Source organism: Idiotropiscis lumnitzeri, chromosome 5 (genome assembly GCF_059441095.1).
Source record: "Idiotropiscis lumnitzeri isolate Australia: NSW breed Sydney's pygmy pipehorse chromosome 5, RoL_Ilum_1.0, whole genome shotgun sequence".
In the NCBI taxonomy this organism is placed as follows: Eukaryota; Metazoa; Chordata; class Actinopteri; order Syngnathiformes; family Syngnathidae; genus Idiotropiscis; species Idiotropiscis lumnitzeri.
In genome coordinates this window covers 14,061,923-14,081,850 of record NC_142395.1, presented here as the reverse complement: position 1 = coordinate 14,081,850, position 19,928 = coordinate 14,061,923, and positions in this window count along the sequence as shown.

Genomic DNA, 19,928 nt, shown 5'->3' with positions numbered 1-19,928 from the left:
CATCAATTGTGCAAACACATGATGAAAAAAATTGAATACATTTAATTTTTTTCCCATTGAGTGTGACATTTAAGCGAGTCTCATGTCTTTTTTTTCTTGAGCAATTGAAGACACCCAATTCATCCTTGCCTGCAGTAGCTAGTCTTCATGATGAGAGGAGACCAATTAGGTTAATTAACGATATTGTAGCGAACCTCATTTATCGCAGAAACACATTTTTTGTTCAATTTACTAAATAGTATTTCGCCGAGTGGTTACACAAAATAAAAAAAACATGATTTTATTCATTTTATTTCATGCCTCAACCACTTGACACAATAAAATTGAGTAAATTCTGAAAAGTTTTTTGAGTGACATTTTGAACAGGAAACTCAATGATCCTCATAAAAAATTAATCAAACATAACTCAACCAATAAACCATATATATATTTATATATCTCAATGTGTGCACCTCCAAAAAAGCTGTTTCATTCTCCCGTTGTCCACAGTTGGACAAACCCCACCCCAACTTCTTCATCCAATCACCCTCATACACCTGCGCATCCACTTTGAACTTGACACCTTCATTGGCTTGCAGACAGTCGGATGTTGTAAAACAATAACATAAGTTCGCGTAATACAGCTGCCATGATGGTACTCGCTATGCAGTGGTAATGCTTTGCAACAATGTATTTTTGTAAGTGTGCAGTTGTGTCACGTGGATTGCTGAAAGACATTTATGAGATCCAGCTGTCTCTGAGACCATAAAAGAGTTTGTGATTTGTGACTGGATTAGTGAGTCAGGACCAGTGGAAGGAGGACAAGTTTTGCGAGCATGTCTGCAGGCTGAGAGAAACGCCAATTGGATGTTTGTCTTGGGTGGCAACAACCCCCCCTCCTTTTTTTTTATTATAATTTTTTTTTTACAATAAAAGAGGTTATCGATCAACCACCTATTTTATTTGTCTCATCATTGAAGGAGATGCTACTTGATGAACTTCATCTATCTTTTCACCATTACAGGAGAGTATTTGGTGACATGATGATCTAAGGCTGTTCATCAACTAGCGTTAGGTGACACCTCTTTAAATGTTATTTTGCAGGTAGCTGTGCAACCGGCCTCATTTTAAGTCACATTTTTTCACATGCTTGAGGTTCGTTGGTCGATTGATGCACAAAATCACCACCTGCTGATTGAGACCGAGACATGTGATTGGTGATTAATCAATTTGAAGCAGTAAAAGTTAAGTAGTAACGGTGACGCATTGACTAGTCAATTCAAACCCAACTACTTACCGTTGAATTACAAAATAAATAAAAAAGAATTTTGGTAATTGTGGGCCTAACAGTGAGCGCCTCTCAACTACATTTGATTTACTTGAGATCATTGGTTCATTTAATGTTCGGCATAATACTGTTTACACTTTTTGTCCATGCAGTCAGTAAAGTTTCTCTGAGCCACATTTTTCCCGAAAAAAATTTAATCTTAATGCAAAATGGTGCTGTCACTTGTGGTCGCGCTTCATGGTAACACACTTAAGAGTTTCAAGAGCGCGTGCAAGAGATGTTTACATTCATGGATGTAAGCAAAGTCATATGTTCATGAGTCTCTGTCTTTGCTTTTTAAATGACTTCCTGCAGGGTGAATCACACACACTGACTCACCAGACACACGCACACACACGCGTGTCCATCTGGAAGACATCATCATGGCCTGCGTGCCCACCAGTGGGGACAGGCGTGTGACAGGCATGCGCGCACCGTGGCCTTACCATGTGTCTTCCCGTCTCTCATCCCCGCCATGTTGCCTTCGGGGTGTAGAACCGCAGCGCTGACAGCAAATATAATGAACCCCCCGCTCCCAACCCCGCCGTCACATATGCAGAAACGTGAGCGGGTGAGAGCCTCGGGGAAAGTGCCACTCAGACGCACACCAGGGCCGTGTACCGAGAAGACGCCCGAGGACCGGCTGGATTGCTGAATGCAAATAAGGAGCACAAATATGTACACAGCTAAGTGCTTAACTCAACCAGGGGCCTGTTTTGCCACTTTTTCTGTGTGATTACACTGCTATGATGTCCCGGAGTGATTAAGGCTGTCCATCAGACTTTCCTCCCCGTATGATAGAGTCTCCGGCTTACAATGATAAGAGATCGACTGAGAAGGGGACTGGGAGACACCTTTACTTAAAGTAGAGCTGAAAATATTGGTTAAAAGTAACTCTCGTAAAAGTAGAAGTACTGAATTACCCTAAAACTGCCAAAGCCGTCATTTTGACGTTTTCAAACTTTGATGTGCTGTTACTCTGCATATATAAATTGACAATGCTCCTTGCCTCTTAACAGTTCCTGATTCTGTATATTTTATTCCAGTGGTGTAATTTTATGGGATTAAACATTATAAAATAAATATATAAAAATAGTCATTTCTCCTTTAATTTGACGGCTCTGCGTATCTTATGCTAATAGACTATAGGTGGCATTGTCCGCTTCAAAATATGCACCACATTTCCGATTTTTTTGTGAGAAGCATCGCCTTTCCTTCGGCACCGATATATTTGATAACTGCTGACCCGCATGCAGAGCGAGAACTGCACGGGAAAATAGGCCCTCCACCAGCGGTTTTGCATTAATTTCTACGAAATAATATCCATTAAAGTGTATGGGAAAAGGAAAAAAAAGTTGTCCGTAAGTATTGGATGCTTCATTTTAGCCTCATTAAAGGAGAAACAAAATGAATCTTTTGAAAAACCATGACGAGCACACATCACAGCCAAAAAGACAAAGATGTGGCTCGACAATGTCATATCCGTCTTCTTCATGATTGAATGATTTTAACATTTGTAAAAATGTTATCCGATACACTTTAAAAGATACAACAGAATTTTAATAAACAAAATACTTTTATTTAGAAACTCACGCAATGTGTAATAATCATTTTAGATGCAATTTGTCCTATGTTACATCCTGGACTTGGTGAGCAAAAGTGACTTGACCCAACATGGCACACACACTCGCCTACAATGTAGCTTTCTATTACGCCGTAAAGAGTAAAGAAAAAGAGCACGTCTCGCATGGCCTCACCGAGGTGTGATTGGGTTGCGTTAGCCACCTGGGCCTTCTCCCAATGAGACCAGTAATAAGGGCAGCACTTATCAGGTGTTGCCTCCAGCCACCACACGCAAACACACACGCAGCGGCATGCTGGGAGGAAAAGAGGAGGGGAGAGGGCAAGGCGAGGGCCCACCACAGTCTAGATGTAATTAATCACCATGGAGCGGAGAACTGTCAAATCCCCAGCTCTTGTGAACTGATAATGCTCTGGCACAATCGAGTCCGATGGAGATGAGATTTTTTTTCTTCCCACCTCTGGCCATGAAAATAAAAGGAGAGGAGACAGAGGAGAGAATACATATTTGTGTTCTTGAACGGAGCATTCTTTTCTGTTCTGATCAATACTTTTCCTCTGCAGCATTGATTGACTTGCTTCCTCCATGTGTTATTAAAGCCACATCACATTGCATCTACCAGCCAGACAAATGCAAGAATAACTCAATAAGTCTCCGGAAATTAAAGTCATATTCACAGCCGTTCAACAGCAAAATGCATCAATGGTAACAGCTGCACCCCATTATTTAACAAATAAAAGGCGACACAAAATTACATTTGGTCAATGCGCGTCAGTCAATAACAGACTGCAATACAGCGGTTAACTTGCTTTTCTTTTTTGTTGCTTTTTTCAATTTCTGTTGGATTGGTAAATCTCAGTATAGGAACAGCTTTTTTGTGAACAACGCACTTTGATTCGGATCTTCTGCAAAGGGTATTGAGCATCAGTTGTTGTTTGACAAGAAGCCCTGAGTGAAGATGTAGTGCCCTGTTAGCTTTGCGTGCTAGCCACTAACCCGCTAATTGATTTTATTTATTTATTTTTAATTTATACTGATCGCTGACTCAGTAGGACTTGTGGCCTGTATTGAGCAACTTTTTGTGAACAACGGATTCAGACTACTCTTCTGTTATTTCCTATGACAAACAAATTCGGACTTCATTATATTATGTCAAATGATTAAAATACATGGTTCCAAGTGTCTAGATTGCAGGAATATTATGACAAAAAAAAAAACCTAACTCAAAAAAATTTTAAAAGTATGCCAATGGGCTTGTCATTTAAGTGCCGCTCAAATATGGAATTTAACCACAAGAGTGACTCATTCTTTGATGTCCATTTTTGTCTGTTTATTTTGGCTTAAATACTGCTTTTCTCAAAAGTCAAAGTGTTCTGCCGGTGCTAGAGTTCATGACCTCTTCCGCCGGTGTGTTTTGCCACTCAGGGTGCTAAGCATTGGCTTTAGGGGTGGAGAAAAAAAAAAAAAAGTCAGGCTGTAGACACGCCGCCTTCCAGACAGACTTTGGAATGTTTTCTTACACGCTTTTAAACAAGGCTTTATTGGCAGATTGGGTGTCAGGAACAAATAAGCATGATGGGCCCTCCAGAATGTGTGCTTGATAAGGGGAACAAGGCATCCACAATTAGAGGAAGGGGCGAGGGCAGAGATGAAAGGACTGCTTTGGACCCGGTCTGGGACCTTATCGCTCTGACTGGGACAATTACAGGTAGGGCACACTGACCCTCTGAAAGAAATTCGACTGCATGTGTCTATAAAGACCGTCAATATAACGGCTTTAGGGTCTCCTAATGTTTTTTGCTTGAAGTAGAATTCTGTGCGATAAAATCTATCCACCTTCACTTTTCTAAAAATAGCATTCTGATTAATATTGTGTTGCAAAATTCAACAGCTTTTCGCCGTCTCAGGGGCGGCCATTTTGTTACTTCTGTCGACCGATTTGCTCAGACGTCTGGTAACAACCAACCACGGCTAACCTGTTTTCTGAAGCTGAGGCGTGATTGGTGTTTAGCTGAAACCGGAGCAACTGCGATATCATTTTCAGTCGACAGACGTGACAAAGTGGCCACCTTCTGAGATGGCTACAAATTTGTGGATTTTACTGCCTAACTCATATTCCACAAACACAATATGATTCAAAATGCTTCGTTTCGACTAGTGGGCCTACATAAAACAAATTCTTGTAAAGAACATTTTTGGTTGACTTCCCCTTGAAAGTTATGATGATAGTCTATTGCAGTGGGCGCCATGGATCCAATTTAACTTGAAATGATTGCTCGTTAACTGCACATATTTGTTCATCTATGCTATTTATCTATACCAGTGACGTAGGTTGACAGCCAGAACAAAAGATAGAAGAAATAGCAGAAGGTACAACAAACCTGTGTAACCATCTGTTGCTGTTTATTCAAGAGAATACGTTAAGACTTCCTGTGAGTATTTTGGCATCATGTCCAATTAATCCGGCCCAGCTCTTACATTGAGTAAATAAAGTTGTTAGTAATTTGAGAAGACATCATGATAATTTCAGTATTCCTACTGTAATTTATTTTTTTATTTTATTTTATTTGCTTGGTGGCATGCAGATTTTTCTAAGGAAAATGGGTGCCTTGGCTCCAAGTCTGGGAAACATATCTATTGTCCTATTATTGACATAAAAAGCCCCTTGTCAAAATAATATAAACCTGCCAGGACCCCTTTTGGCCCCTGACCCGGTGTTTGAACCACCCTGCTATAGCTCAGCATTGTACAGCAGGGTGCAAACCGGATGTATACGGTACATACGGTGCAGCATTTACAGCATGATAAAGACAAATAGACGGCTCACAGTTTGACGTCAACGTTTCCCCTCCAGAGGCAAATTAGCATGTTAACAGTGACAGCGAAGCTCGTTCTACCTTTTTTGTCCTAAGCTCGCTCTCTTTGGGGGCTCGCCAGGCTGCCTCTTTATTGCTGTGACATATAGTCAATACTCAATATAGTTCTCCACAGCCTCTGGGCATGCCGACAGCCGCTTGTGTATAAAGAGTGTCAGCGAGTTATTCTGACCTCCTACTGTAATCATGACCTTTCCAATAACTCCACTCCCCCCGTTGAGCCCCGTTCACCCCCTGAAGGCTCCTCAGACTAAACTGCTTTATTCCCAGCTCAGCAGCTACTGTTGACACACATGTATGAACGCAGGGCATGCACACGCGCGCACAAAGCAGCCACAACATTATGACATACGACTCAGAATGCAAGACATGAATCAAATATCATACCTTTACAAAAATATTATTTGATATGGTCGAAGTGGTATTGATTAAACAATATGTTGCTCAAATTTCCCCATTGTGGGACTAATAAAGGACATCTTATCTTATCTTATCTTATGTTCATTGTTGTGTTTTTAGTTTGTACTGTATCATACTGTGAACCGTTGTTAATATTTTGGACTTTCTTATCGAACTTCTTGAGGTCATTCATGCACACACCCTCTAAATCAGGGGTCTTCAATCCTGTCCCTCGAGGGCCGGTATCCTGCCAGCTTTCCATCTCTCCCTGCTGCAACACACCTGATTCAAAAGATAGATAATGATCCTGATCATTTGAATCAGGTGTGCTGCAGCAGGGAGAGATGGAAAGGAGGCAGGATACCGGACCTCGAGGAACAGGATTGAGGACGCCTGCTCTTAAAGAAACATACACACCTCAAAAAACAGATACATCGTACATGTTTAGATATAATCTGAAAATGTGTGCTTAAAATCTCAAAAATCTGTTTGTTGTTAATTAGATTTATGAAATGCTTGTGAGACTTCAGCTCAGTGAGCATCTAAAGCAGGGGTCTTTAATCCTGTTCCTCAAAGTTCGCTGTCCTGCTTGTTTTCCATCTCTCACTGCTCCAACACGTCTGATTCAAAAGATCAGATAATCAGCAAGGTCTGCAGAAGCTGGATAACGATCCTGATCATTTCAATGAGGTGTGTTGCAGCAGGGTGAGATGGAAAACAGGGAAGACACCGGACCTCAAGGAACAGGTCTGAAGACTACTGATCTAAAGTATCAATTACAACACGGTACCAGTGATGGTAAAGTGGAAAAACATGGCCGTAGCTAATCACATGGAAGATATTTTGACATGGGAAAGCACACAGACACGTCTCTGTCCTGGTTGCTCAGCATACAGCATACTGCTATTGTGACACTGGTAGACAGTGTGAAATGAGCATTGAACATACACAGGAAAATCTGCTTTCATTGTGGATTATACTCCAGAAACAGAAATGTCTCCAACTAATTCATTTTTGGTTGATAGCATTCACATCTGACAGGCCACCGTTTTTTTTCTGCAATTACATCTATTGGTCTTTCACTTTATATGTCAGATTTTTAATCTGAGTTGGATGTTGTGTTATTGTATTTTAAATTACAGGAAATTTCTAATCAACATTATACTGACATTCAAGTAACCAATCTAGTATACAATACGAGAAAAATAAAATACATATACACATAGAAAATTGTTTTGATATTCCATATGCATAATAGACAATATTTATTTTATTTATTTTTATTTTTTTCAAACGATCGTCTTTTCGTTTTTTGTAAGTGCATCACTGTTGAAGGGGGCACTAAAGAATCTTGCCCTGGGCGCCACAATGACTCACTAATTCAATTTTAAAGTTCAACTTTACCTCACATGAATTGCAATATTCAGTTAGTATTTTTTGACATTGTAAAAATAAGTGTTGTCTCCTCCCATCTGTATTTGGGTGAATAACCCACTCCAGGAAGAAACAGTTACAGTTGAAAGAAGTTTTAGTTGAATTTACTCAATTTCATCAAGTGGTTTCACAACATAAAATCATCTGGACCTATATAAACTTTTTTTTAAAGTGGAATATACCTACCTACCAAAAAAAGATGTAGATGATTTTATTTTGTGCCGCCACTTGACAAAAAAAAAAAAAAAAAAAAAGTTACTACATCACACCTTTTTTTTTTCTGGTGTGCACACGTCGGTGCACACCAACCGTCCTTGCATACTGTATTCCACTGAAAAGGAAGGAGAGCACATGTAAGCGTTGATATCAGGCGCAAATGAAAGGGAAAATGATATGGCATGCATTTCATTCTTTTGTAAGATTGCGTCCTCGGGTCATTGACTAAATAATTAGGCGATTGAAGTGACAGATTAAAGGCAGATTGGAAGTGACTGTGAAAGCAGGATAATGTTTCCCTAATCAGCCCGGTCGGGACCAATGCAGATTGTGAAATTTTCCAGCTACTTCCTTCGAAAAATGCATTTCACTTGTGATTAAGGATGATTCGTAAGTTGGTAGAAAGGGAGAGAGAGGGATGCCGAGAAGGGGAGGGTGGGTCAGGGCCTTATGCTCTTGGGGCTCCACCGTACATGCACTCAGCGTGACTGGAAATGATAGACCTGGAAATAGTTTACAAAAAAAAAAAAAAACTTCCTCGTGGGGGAGTGTTGATTTAGGAGGAGATAAGCTCTTGAAAGAGGAGCACATCCTCAAAAAGAAAGATTGTTGTGAGTCATGTCCCATAAGGCAGGAAGTCGACATATATGCGCTTATCGCAAGCTTTCAAACAGCAGATTTACGGATGCTTTCAGAGCCACCAGGTACAACTCTTCCTTCTTTCTTGAGAAAAAAAAAAAAAGGTTAAACGCAGAACAGATGTAAAATATAAAATACAAGGTGATCAAAGGCGCAGCGCCCAGGACAGATATGCCAGCAAATGATGATGAATGACTCTCTGCAGGATTGTAAGCTGTGCACAAATGTTGCAAATTACACCCAAAAAGAGGTTTTAAAGGCTACGGGGACGAGGAGAGAAGCGAGCAGACATCAGGGAGCAACAACAGTGTCCAAACTCATCAGGATGATCCTACGCAGAGGGCCCCCACGATTAAGTTCCTACAGCGCGAATCACAGCTCGGACAATGTGTAATTGATTTCCCAAAAGGCTCAAGAGCGCACCCTCCTCGTTTTCTGCCTTGCAAAGTTTTTTTTGGGGAGGGGAAGTGGGGGCAAGGGTGGGGGGCTGTGAAAGTTTCGCGTTCTACTCCCGGGCGTGCAGCCACGACTGCATGACATCATCGGCCTTTGCACATTTTTACTTTTATCTTTGAAAGATATATTATCCATGTGCTGGCCTCTAGCTGCCGCGGATCAAAGGCTCTTGGAGCACCACGTCGCGCTGAAACCTGACTTTGCCGCAGAAAAAAAAAATGTTCTTTTCCAGAAAAATTCCTACTAACGTACCTAGAACGCAATTGAAGACGACGCGGGTGTTTTCATAGCCAATGACTTCTGCAGCCCACTGCAGGTGTTGAAATGGAGACATTTAGAAGAACTAACATGGCAGTACTTAGGGTGCGTTTACATGACAGCGATCTAATAAAAACAATAAAGCTTTTGAAAGTCAGTGCAAGGCAGAACGGACAATGTTAAAAAATGCGTGCCTGGCCAGCAGTTCTTGACATGCTCAATGTGTGAAGTACGCTGAGGTCACGCTGGTTGTGAATTGGCACTATGTAAATAAAACTTGACTTTCCAAGTGGAACACAAACGGCTTGTCTTCTCGAATTAAACAGTCTTTGATGTGCATGTAATAAGTAATCATTGACTCCACCCGACAGAGTCATAATGGACGCTTTTTCATCGCGTGGTGACTCTGGGCCACCATTTTGACCAGAGGCAGGGGTCTCGAGTCGCCTGACTTGATAAGGCGCAGACTCGTGTCACCATGTGTACGACTTGCTCGGCTAAAACCTGTCAACAATTCAACTCTAATGATTGAAAAATCTGCATATCCAGTATCTGATGGAACCGATAACAGGAGGTTTATAACTCAAACACAAGACAACTACGTTCAATTTCATCCTTCACAATAAGACCCACGAAAAAAGGTTAACTTAAATTTCATGTGAATAATTGAGAAGACAAAGTCATAGAAGATACTATCGACTTAAATTTTTTTTTTAAAAATAATAAAATTTTAAATAATGCAATGATCAGAATCAGAAGTCAGAAATCCCTTTATCGTCATTGTACTCAAGTGTGCAACGAGATTAGAGGATGGAGGATGGAACTCAACCGACCATCTAGCCATCCATTATCAGAGCCGCTTCTCATAAAGGGCGCGGGCGTGCTGGAGCCTATCCCAGCTGTGATCGAGCACTATGCAGGGTACATTCTGAACAGGTTTCCAGCCAATCGCAGGGCACACAGAGACGAACAATCATTCAGTCTCACAATCACACCGAAGGACAACTTTGTTCAATCAACCTACCATGCACGTTTTTTGGAATGTGGGAGAAAACCTTATGACTTTCACATGTGTGACAAATCCCCACCTCTTATTTTATTTTGATTCCATTTATACTCATTAGTGATGAACTAAAATGAAAACCAGAGAGATTGTCATGCGTGAAAAAAATAGTGTGATGAAATGTATACAAAATACCAAATAGTAGAATTAAAAAAAAATGAATTAAGACTTCAAAAAAATAAGATTGAATCCACTCTACTGTAAACACATTTCAACCCATAAAAACAAATTGTAAAAATACTTTTAACAGCAATATTGCGGGACTGCTATGGGTGACATAATTTTCTGTTTTGACTCGAAAGACACAAAATTTGGCGACACACGTTTATCATTGGACATATATCACAATAATTTGTGTAACCCTGCTCACTGGCAAAAAAAATTGTGAACACCTCTCCTACGCCCCTGCATGTGAGCATCGACGAGGAGCACAATCACACATTCTCCCTTTTATCAATGCGTGTCCTCTTTAATCTGTTAACGCTCCATCCTGCGTGATCGCTGGCTGTTTAAAAGCGTCACGCTCAGAGAGAAAGCAGACAGAGGGACACATGTTTGTGCATTCCCAAATGAAGTGTGACCACAGTTCACCTCTGAAGGGGCTCGCGGTTGAAGGGGGGGAGGGTGTCGTCATTATAACTTCTGACGGCAGGAGGGCGCTGTGATAATTTGATGTGAAGCGGCCTGATAAATCACGGCGTTTCTTACGCTGGCTTTAGTATCTGTTTATGTCTCTACAAATTGACTTGCGCAGGAGGGAGGGAGGGCGCAGAGCCACGCACGCACCCTCCCAACGATTAGTTCAAGGTGGGGAGAGTTGGGATGGCAAGGCTTCTATTGGCCATCTCCTCTCCCCGTCAAGGGAGAGAGCCAAGGACATGTGTAAGCAATAAAGCCCAAAAGGTCCGCCTCGCACCGAAAGGAATGCAGAACCAAACTATAAAAATAATAATGGGCACTGGGGCGGGCAGGGCGGCGTGCGAAGGGGGCATCGCGAGAAACATCTGCGAGGGGAGGCGTCACGCAGGGGCCTTCCCGTGACCCTCGGACGTCCCGTTAAAAAAAAAAAAAAGGCAGAGCGCTGGCACAACATCAAAAGGCTGCCGCGGGAAGGGCAAAGGGCAGCTTGACCTGGGCGCTAAGCCGCCGCTATGCGCTCTTTTAAAGCTGGGGGGCGGGCAGAGGGAGAATATCACCAACACACACTTCTTGTGCCGTAATCAAAAGAAATGATCAAAAGCACCCGGTGTAAAGAGTAAATATAAAAGCAAGCGGGAAAGAACATAAAATTGTTGCACTTAATCTCACGAAGTATCATTCCAAATGATCGTTTTCACCATCACCTTAAACAAACACAATGGGTACAATGACACAGAGTGATTCCCGAGGCGTTAATCTGCATTAACGTTGATATAAATATACACTTTACCGCTCTGTGCTGCCACGTTTTTAGAATACATTAATACTTGTTCGGTATAACCAACGTGAAAACCAAAGATACGTCTCTGGAAGAAAAACAAACTGACAGAAGCTGAAAAACTGAATCAGAGTAATTCCACAAACCATTTGGAATGTCCTGGAGAGTAAAGAAATCACCGGAGCACAGAACCCACATGCTGTTTTCCAAAAAGATGTAATCTGCCGATGAACCAAGATTAATAATAATAATAATAATAAGAAGAAGTAGACCAGCATTTATAAACAGGAGTGCGCAACTTGGATTGGCTTTCATTTACCCTTGGCCACAATACGAACCTGGATTCTGGGTCAGGTAAACCATTTTAAACTTTAAATAAGCATGTGAAACGGAACAACTGAGGATCCGACGGACTACCTGTAGAACCACCTGACCGACTGAACAACTGACAATTACAAATTGGTTCACCTTGAGAAAAATGACGAACTGACGAATGACGGACGGGCAACATTTTGTAAAATGCTCACAAAGATAACGCTTCAAATTACAAAAAAGAAAGAGCAAGTAATGGAAGAAGAAGAAGAACTCGGGCAACGTGCAAAAGGCAGCTTGACCTGGGTGCTCGTTTAAAGCAGGAGAGGAGGGGAAGATCATCATCCATGCACACTTTCTGCGTCGCAACAAAAAGCAATGATAAACGGCTCCCAGTGTAGAGCGTAAACGCAGAAGCAAGCGGGAGATAACATTAACTCGTTGCACTTCTAATAAACCAACATCCCAAAAGGCTTGTTTTAAACGAGTGGTTTTCAGCGTCACCCGAAATAAAACTACAACGGGGACAACGAGACAGACAGATGGAGTCCTAAGGCATTTATCTGCTTTAAACCTGTTTTTCTTTTTCCCCTCTCTCTACGCCGTCAGAAGCCGACGACTTATCGCCGGCTTGTCAACACGGTGACACCATTCTTTCAAATGAGATACTAATGCGCTGATCTGAGCGTGCCGCGCCGCTTATCTGAGGCGCTGATCAAACTGCGCCGCAGCATCCGGTTTGCCGTTGTAAAGTGGGAAGCGTCACAAGAAAGGGAAAAACACAAGAGGAGCTGCGACAAAGCAAACAACCACACAAAGGGGGCGGCATGCAGGAGAGATAGAAAATACAAGTGAAGCTGACATATCCCACAATGCAACAGGACAGGAAACGCCCATCGGGGAGGACCGACGGGGGCTCCCCACTCCCTGTCGAGGGGATGCATGACAAGAATATTGACATCATGTTGCTCGGTCAACAAGCGCAGGTTGATTGATGAAGACAAACGGTCGGGCTGAAAGCCAGTTGTCGGCTTTCCCTGGGAGAGGCCATTTTCAGCCTGCCTCCGCTTCCAGCAGAGTGTAAAGGGATATGGGCGCTCTTAAGGCGGCTCAAACTCAATGCCACTCCCGTCAATCAAAACAATCTCGAAGCGTTGCGTCGTTACTTTTTCATTCTCTCTAAAAAAAGAACCCATATGGACAATGAGTACGTACAGCATTTAATGAGTGATCGTTCAAAATTAAGAAACATACAAGTCAATCAAGAGGAAGATAAAAATTAGAACCAAATACAAATAGAGTACCAAAGAAAAAAAAAAAAATAGAAATGAGAAATTTGAGTGGGGTGATTTTTTTTTCTCCTGATTTATTTTTGGGTGACTTTGTATTGGTTACATTATAATAGTTTGTGAGCCTGAAACAAGTTGACTTGATATAATAAATAAGGGTAAAAAAAATTGAAATGACTAAAAATGACCATGTAAAAAAGAATAATTAAAAATAAATAAATTAATTAAATAAATCAATTTAATGGTTCCAAAATGTTATTCTAAAAAAAATTTAGTTAAATTTCATTGTTTTGTTTGTGGAAAATAAAATTCTGAACAACCAAAAAAAAAATTATCTGGATCCACACGATTTTATTTCGTGCAACCACTTGGTAAAATCAGTCAATTCAACACAACACACACACATATATATATATATATATATATATATTTATATATATATATTTATATACATATATAGTTTCTTCCCAAGAGCCATCTCCATTCTAAACTCACACACACACACGACCACCCGCACCTTGCAGAACAGCAACGTGATGTGTTTTTATATACCCTATTCAGTATTATTTTCCATTGCACTAACTATTCTCTTATTTATCTAATTTATATATTTATCTGAATTATTGTTGTATTGCACTGGAGAGGGGAGCTCTCTAATCTCGTTGCACACTTGAGTACAATGACAATAAAGGGATTTCTGATTTCTGTTATATATATATTAAACTATATAAAGTATGTAAATCATGGTCAAAATGAAGACAGACAAATGTTGCTAACATTTTGCTGGTAAATAATTTGTTGGCATAACGTCACACACTGTTGCTGTTCACTTAAACATAAATGTTAAAACTTCTTGTTGCCAGTGATTTCCATTTAAAAAACAAAAACCTTTCCCTCCCACACTCCCAAACACACATGAAATAAAAGCCATTTTTAGGGGTATGGCATTACACCAGACATAGAAACACCACTTTCTCCTCAAGGTACCGTTACTGTGTTTTCAGTGCGAGACAACTGTTTCCATTCATCTTAAATTCTCTGCAGCTGTCGAAAGAAAGGCGTCTTTGATTTAGTAAATATCTCTGCATATCTCGCGTTGGGAGCATCAAAGAAATGTGAGCAGATATCAAAGCGTCCTGCTGGATCGTCGAGCTTTTGGCAGCCAGGCTGTACTTTCCATCTCAAGTGTGAAGCACTTACAATGTTGAAATGAGACGGCAGAACTTTTTTTCGATTTTATTTTATTATTTAATTCTTTTACTTGGATCGGAGTGGCGATTATTCCCAAGCAGCGGTGGACATGCTAGGTCTAATTTTCCAGGCCTGGTTGAATGTTTGCCCTTTTGCACTGTCGTGATAAAAGGCTGACATATTGTTTGTGTATGCCGTGGAACGAAATGGGGGGGAAATGGCGAGACAATAATATTCCATATTGATTTTTTTTAACTGTATCCATTATATATATATATATATATATATATATATATATTTACTATCAATATATATTTACTATCAAAAGGAGTTGTGCATGCAATACAGGTTTTGTTTTTGATTATAATTTCAAAACAAAAGAAGTGGTTTTACTTACAAAATAGAAATGAATATTAGAGATGGTGGTTGTTACCGTCATTCAACTCTGATGAATCTAATGCGCTGCGTATTGTTCTATCCAAAATACATTAATATTCTAACGGGCAGTGTGAGATTACAAAAATGGGGGCAATACCACAATCCCTATAACAAATACTGTGAATACTTACTCTCATTGGCCACGTTCATGAATTGGAGGAAAGAAGAAAAAGGAGAATAATAAAACAATAATAAGGTAAGCAAATTTGAATAATAAATTAGCCAGCTAATGGTGTTTAAATAAACCTCTGCCATTAGCATCTCTCCCGCAGCGGCGTCATGCATGGACTATTTTTATGAATAAGGCCGGAAGATCGAGGCTAGAGGGACTGACCGGCAAAAAAGGGTCAAGTGCCCAGCTCAGATTTTAACATCTCTTTAATAAAAAAAAAATTGCAGAAGTTATGTCACTTGCAGCCACAGACATTCAGCCTGTAGTCATACTGAACGCTTCTTGAGCTATTCTCGCGACACGATTACTTATAGTCAATACAGTTTGAGTAGATCGGGCTGATTCTGTACAAGTTACTGGAGCCAAACGGCTTGAAAAACTCACTACCTCTCATACAAGCCAGCTAAAAAGTTGCCAATCGAGTTTTTTTTTTTTTTTTTCAAACTCACTCATCTCTGATTGACACCAAAAATCCTGATGGCGTAAAGTCTACAGTAAACTACTAAAGAGTATGTGCGTGTTGGCGAGAGTTTACACAAAGCGGAGAGGGAGTTTGTTTTCCAAATTCACGCCGTGATGAAAAAGCAGCGGCCACTGGAGAACGTCAGTAACGTACTAATTCAGAATTTGATATCGATGACCCGGGAAGGAAACACAACTAAAGCGCTTTAGCGGATGATTGGGAAATTGTGGGAAACTGTGCCACCATCTGCTTTTGAGACCAACAAACCACAAGACAGTAGTGCGCAACATGCGTCTCAAGATGGCTGTCAGTTTACTTCAGGCACGACACAGTGACATGAACATCGCAGCCTTTGGGATGGCGACGGCAGCGACGGTGGCGGGCTTGGGCCAAGTGGCTTATCCCTCGCGGAGCTGACGGGAATAGCTTCCAGGAACACCGTTTGTTATTTCAAAACAATGTCTGCTGCGGGAATCTGGCTGCGAGTCGGTAATAATATATGATGTTAAACTACTGCGTTTATGTCCACGCGCTGATATGGAGGAGATCACTCATTGAGTCCCTCAAGTATAACATGTTCTCAGTAGTCGTTTCATGGACAAATAACAAAAGATCCAACATCAGATAAAAAAGAAAAAAAAATGAAAAGGAAAAAAAAAAAAAAAAAGCTATTTGGCTCTTCCGAAAAGAGTGGGAAACCCAATGCAGCAAGAGAGGCCGTCCTTCACTGGTGGAGCCATTCTGCACTCTTGGCACGCACATGAAAGCGGCTTCTACTCCACTGAAGTAATGGCACATACATAGACATGCACATACTGTATATGCGCACATACCTACACACACACACGCACACACACAGTGGTGTGGACGCACCCAAGCCCAGGAAAAAGTAGGCCTGTCACGGACACGCAGGGAAGGCAGGAAGCTACAACAACTTTTTGTGCCGAGAGGAATGAGAAAAACAAGAGTTGAAAGCCGGCCTGCATCAAGAGAAAGTGGGAGATGAATTCATACGCTCTGTCACAACTCATCAGTCTGCAGAGGAAAATGTGTAAGGGAGCGCTGTCACCGTCTTGCTGAACACAACACACTCAGAGAGACTGGAAAGTCAGGACAAAACTTACTCCCAGGCACAAAGAACTTTAGATTCGGACAAAAGGTCTGCGACCAAGTGTGATTGGGACCAGATAGAGGTCTCAACAAGATCTAAATCAGTCAGTGAGAAAATCCATTTTATTGAAAGCGTATCCGCAGTCAGCCTTGGATGATTGCGAATAATGGGATAGAGAATTAATCCATGCGCATCAGATACAGTATGTGACCCACGACAGGACCAGTGACTCAATTGAGAACATTCACAATCATCGATTGATTCATTTTTGAATGATTATGTTCACTGAGGGAGGAAGTCGGACTACCTGGATTTGAACTGAGCAGCACCAACATCAGGTGTGTAGTCATGTATGCCCCACGAATGATGCAATAGCAAAAGTTCAGTGATCCCATCCATTCATTTTGGACCATTTATTCTGTTCAGGGTCATCCAAGCTGCAGGAGATCCAAGTTGACGGAAGGAGACTAAATTGAAGCGGTCACCAATCACACGGTGATTATGAACAGCGTGTGGGGAAAGAAAAAAAAAGAAAAAGAAAAAAAGCTCTGTGGCTTGAAATCCACCAGTTATGTAAACTGCATTACAAATGGCTCAGTTGCGAAAATTTAAAGTCATCCATCCATCTATTTATGAACAGCTATCCTGTTCAAGGCCACATCATGAGTGGCAATTGATCCCAATGGCATGTCAAGCACTACGCGACCAATGGCTCAATTTGCAAAAATTCTCAACCAGCCATTAATTTACGACCGCTTATCTTATTCAGGGAACACCAAACGGCAGTTCATCACAAGCGACTTAGGAAGGCAACAACTTGGAATGGCCGTCATTCAAAGGTTGAATGTGGACCAATATGATACCAAGGATTGTGAAAATTCACAATCATCCATCCACTGACACTGTGTATTGTTTATTCTGTTCAGGGTGGTGGCTGGAAAAAAAAAAAAAAAAAAATGGTTGAACAGGATTGAACACCTCTGGCCTGGTCAGACAAGGGCCCATGAGGGCCAAGTCGATACCGTATGGGTGAAATAACAAGAAACACACATGCTAATGTTAGCTTACCCTCCACTTAGCTACATTTCCTTGCCAGCATGATTTTCTTCTTAGGCATTATTCAGCTCATAAGCGTGATGGAGTAAATGCACATGTGCCTCATTCTTCTTCATAGATTGCCTCATTCTGACATGTACAATGCTTTGCGGTTTTTGCAGTTTCCCTCAGTATTGTCTTGAGGCGGAACGCCAACCATGCCAGAACGATGCAAGTGGTTCGGAACTAAGTCGAGGCTGCGCGATGGAAAGCTGTAGCAAGCCGTAATAACGTAAAACGACACTAAAATGTGGATAAAAACAACATTTTGGCTTATTTGCTGCCTGCATTCCAAAACGGAACCAACTTCAGCCTGACCATGGAGGCTAATGAGCAAGGGAACAAACATTTATGAAGGCAGCTACAAATAAAGCAAGTCTCTCTCCAACACAAAAAAAAACACAAAACAAAACAATACGCTAAACAATAAAAACACTAACTGCCTTGTATAAAGAAAAGTCAAACAAAGTTTGCTTGTAAAAATCAACAAAGACTGAGGCTCAGAGCAAAACCACATATGTGCAACCCAACTAAACAAAACATTGCAATTCCATCCTACTTTTTTTTCCCTTTTGCGTAATGCGAGAATGTCAACATGTGAAATCAGTTTAGTGATAGTCAAGAGAGTGAAAACATCCATTCCAGTGTCGCTGCATTAGTGTTAGTGGGGCTTGTGTGCTTTTGCTGCCATCAAAATCTGATGGGTTTTGCTTTTTCTTCGGCCTTTTGTGATTTTAACATCTAGTCTTAAAGGGGAAGGCAACCCCATTTTTTTTCTTGACAAGAATATATTCTATGCAGTCCCACCAGTCTAAACACGGCCTTCAGGTTAACATTGCAATCCACCCATTTTTGTACATCTCAGGGGCTAGCCATTTTCCCACTTGCTTTCGACTGAAAATAAAGTAATTCAGGAGTCAGCTAACAGCCAATCATGGCTCAGCTTCGGCAAACATGTAAGGGTGATTGGTCGTTACGTGAGCAACCATGATGTAATTTTCAGCTGCCGGAAAGTGACAAAATGGCCACCCCCTGAGATGACTAAAAACAGGTGGATTTTGCTGCTTAACTCAGAGTTCACGAACGCAATATAAATCAGAATGTAATTTTTAGACTAGTGAAGGCGCAAGGAACATAATATTGCAAAACAGTTTTTGGGGGTTGATTTCCCCTTTAACAAGGGCTGCGATGTTCGCCTTAACAGTTATGGAGAAGGACCCAAATCCAAAGAATCACAGAGAAGTTCAAAACAAAGGGTGTTTAATTTCCAAAACAACAAAACAAAAAGGCAAACAAGGGACTTGGATAATCCAAAATACTATCATACAAAACAACAAGAATCAATGTATTAAAACAAACACTTGGAAACGAGGACTTGACGTGACTTGCAGACAAACAAAAGCGACTTGACAAATGGACACATGGACAGACCAAGATTGAAAGCAAACAGGGAACTAAATACAAACAAATTGACGAGACAACAAGGAACACCTGGAGGAGACAGAACGGCTAGGAGGCACCTGATTGGGTAATGCGAGGGATTGGCTAAATAAGCACAGGTGGACGTAATAAACTACCCAGAAAGACAACGGAATAAGGAAAACAAAACTAAAATCAAAGTCAAAAACCAAAATCAACAACAACAGTCCATGACACCAGCAGTGTTCCATGTCTGAAGAAATTGGAGGTCAACCAGCGTCTTGTAATGGATAGCCTTGTTATTGTGGTTATCTTAGCGGTTTTGTTGTATAAACAGTCCTAAACTCTCACAAAGAACGCAGTTATTTGCTGGCTTGAAATGATCCCACATCAAACGTGTGAGACCCGTTCAGACAAAAGGCCAAAATGAAGTGCAGAAAATAAAATCATTTCAGCCAACATTACAAATACAACATTGATTTGAATGTTACATGATCAACTTCAACAAAGCTGACAGTTTTGTGATCAAGCATCGGATGCTCATAAATCACTGGTGCAAACATAGCACGCACTTAAATGTGTAAATAAGGAGACCTTTGAAGTGGTGACGTTAACATTTGGAAAGTAGTTTCTTTTGCCTTTCGCCAAAGTGACAAAAGAGAAACACACACACGAGATGAGGAGGGCGAGTTAGCGAGGACCAGATTACCCACAAGCCTGCAGGGCAGCTCTCCAAAAACGAGCAGATAAAAGAGCTTATTAATAGCCCAAAGATTTACATGCACTAAGTGG